Here is a 3203-nt window from a genome sequence, read left to right as displayed (position 1 = left end):
AACCTAAATCCATCAATCTGAAATACATCCTTTAATTTATTCACCATCTGTCTGTGCAGTTGAATTGAAATCTCTAAATCTGTATAGTTGCGTATATCCATTTCTATCTCTTTTATTCGAATTTTTATCTTCTCAGTCTTCGCATTTTGCATTTGCAATAATCCCACTAAATACAGAGTGTGAACCAAAAAAATCAGTCAAGTAACTGTTGAACCTATAGATCTGAATAATAAAAATAAAGATATTGCTTTTTTAATTTTTATTTTTTTATCAATTTGTTTTGCCTTCTCTGCAGCAATTCACTCTCACACGGAAACTAAAATCGAAAATATTCAATCTCCGCTAAAACAATAAAAAGTATCCCATTTATTCTTGATAAAAAATGTTTCAAGGGTACCGTTGTGAATCGGACATATCACTCTGGAAAATGAGGGTCGTACTTTAAATCATGTCTTTAACCATGAAACCCCATTCGACATGGACCGGACTTGCATTTTAATTCTCATCTATCCCACTCAGTGCAAAGTCTTTTTTCTCCGACTTTATCTGAGAACTAGCTTGGGAACCCAGCGTTAACCAGTGTACTCATAGTTACTCCCGCTGTTTACCCGCATTTGGTCGATTTTATAAAATTCAATCCACTTAAGACTCTCTAAACCAGGCTATGAACTTGGCTCTCCCAAGTTCCCCAATCAAAGTTTGAGGCAAATCGGTCCACCTATGATAGGACCAACAAACAAACAGACAGACAAACAGAGATTACAACTATATAAATATATATATATATATATATGTATATATATATTTATATAGAAGATGAGAGAATAGATTTGTATTTGTGCTGATACATCAATGTAATTTGACATATCTAAGATGTTATCCTATGCTCCTGTTCTACAGCTCCTCACCTTATCTTATTCAATCAGAACACAGGTTAACAATTTAACAGAAGAGGTTGAAAGGGGAAAACCAGAAAATATGACCCTTTCCCCTTTCTTTCTTAAAACCAGCAGGCTACATTTCTTTTCAGGAGGAAAAAAGGAAATTTGAAGATATAACTTAAAGGATGTACAAAAAAGTCCTGCATTGCATTAAAACATCCATGTTTTGAAGTATTTTTCTACCTAAAAATATCTAGCTATAGGTACAAAAATCCTATTATCTATGAATTTTTTAACGCCAATGTTTAGAAAACATAATCAACAGATAAAAATTGTAATCTTTAAGGGAATGACAGCTGCTACTCTTTATGAAAGTAACTCCCTTTGAATAAGATTAAAATTCAAAGTTGTTTAAAGCGGACATAATGCATTTAATTTAAAAATCAATAGTTTTTTGACAAGGTAAAAGAAATAACGCTTATATACATACAAATTCACTTTTAACAGAATGTTTTGTTAAATAGAAAATTAGTATTAAATTGTATTTTTCTTTTGGGACACCTTGTGGGGCTTAATATACATCAAGAGAAAATATTTTATTGACTTGGAAAGTATGATTTAAGCCATAAAATCTTGAGACTTAGTTTCGAATAGCAACGTTTGTTTTTGCCATACAAAATTTCGATTTATATAAATAAAAAGTTTTTTATGTTTTCCCATTTTCTATTTGTTTGTGATGTGTTTACTCGACGACGGTCTGATATATACTGAAGAACTGAAAGTGTAAATATCTATATGTGCGCAGCGCAACTGCTGAAAGAACTGATTGAACCGCTAAAATATCTTCTATCTATCGATCCATCTATTTACAGTGCAACAGCAGTAGACTACTTGGTATTTATTATGATATGAAAAAACATCTTCATGCAGCTACAATTCTTTTAAAAACTCCTAGAAGTGATTTTTCCATATTCTATGTATAATCTTTCCCCTAGAAAATGAATTAAAGAATAGGTATAGGGTTGAAATGCGTGTTAACAACCCAATTTTTAAAGCCGGCTCATTGAAAAATAAATTAGATCGAAAACTTTAATAGTTTGGGTGCTCAAGGGTTGAAAATGGCCAAAAAAGGGTAAAAAATGTTTTAATCAAACATCAAATTGTGACACACGTTTATACATTTTTCAATGGCTTTTCAAAATTATAGTTTTTAGATCTGTAGCTTTAGTCACATAATATGTATTGGCTATTTTGGATTTTTTTACGGATCGGACGTTTTACTACCCTGTACTTATCCTACCCTAAGCATTAAAAAAATGTTTACAAAAATCCTTTAAATTACTATTCATTAAAACTCACAAAATTTCACAATGAAAGTGTCAAACGCCCCCCCCCCCTCTCTCCCAGCCTGTGTAGGGTTAAAGGAAATGTAAACCCTTCATTTATAGATTTCCATCTTCGATTCACAACAGTACCCTTTACACCTCTCTTTAAGAATGAATATCCATGATTTTTTTTTAATTGTTCATCTTCAATTGTGGTTTTTCTTTTAAAGAAACATGCGGATTTCTTGCTCCGATCGGGTCCAAACTTTTTGTTGCTAACTTACATAGCCCCGCCCGGCCCCCAGGGAAGGTTAAGGAGATTTCAAAATTAAAAATATTACCTGAAACAAATTGCCAATTTGTTTAAATTCTAGAAACCCATCGGCATCAATGTTTCAGTTTTACAAATACAGGAACCATTGAAGGTTAAAATTATTATTAGAAGAGGGACGCGAAGCATTCTGAGAGCCTAGTATATTAAAAATGGGCCTAACCCGAACTGTTAAATTGATTGACAGACTACGGTTAGCTTAAACCTAATATAAAGCACTTTTATCAATCAAGGATCTCTAGATCCATTTAAAGATACCTCCATGCTCTTTAATCCAACCACACTAAACGATAACATTTTCTTCTAGGGGAGAGTATTTCTTTTGGAATAGTTTCATGCAACAAGGAGGATTTTATGTAGATTGTCCGTTAGAAATATTATTGTAAACTGAATAATCACTATCATCAAATATCTTAAGGAAACAAATGCCAGATTTTCAATGATAATTTAGTTTATGTGAAGAAAATACCTAATTTTCTAAGTATATACCGTGAACAATGAAATGTACCTTAAGCAAAGGGTTTAATGAGGCGGGATTTATGATAATAAATATAGATTTAAAATGTCAGATCTTTATAAATTTTAGCTCAACAAAATGTTCAATTTAAGCAATGAATGGAAAATGGATAGATAGAAGATGGAAAGAGGAAGAAACGGGGATGGAAG

Source organism: Eurytemora carolleeae, unplaced genomic scaffold (genome assembly GCF_000591075.1).
Source record: "Eurytemora carolleeae unplaced genomic scaffold, Eaff_2.0 scaffold964, whole genome shotgun sequence".
Taxonomy (NCBI): domain Eukaryota; kingdom Metazoa; phylum Arthropoda; class Copepoda; order Calanoida; family Temoridae; genus Eurytemora; species Eurytemora carolleeae.
The sequence above is the reverse complement of the archived record's forward strand: the minus strand, read 5'-3'. Positions refer to the sequence as shown.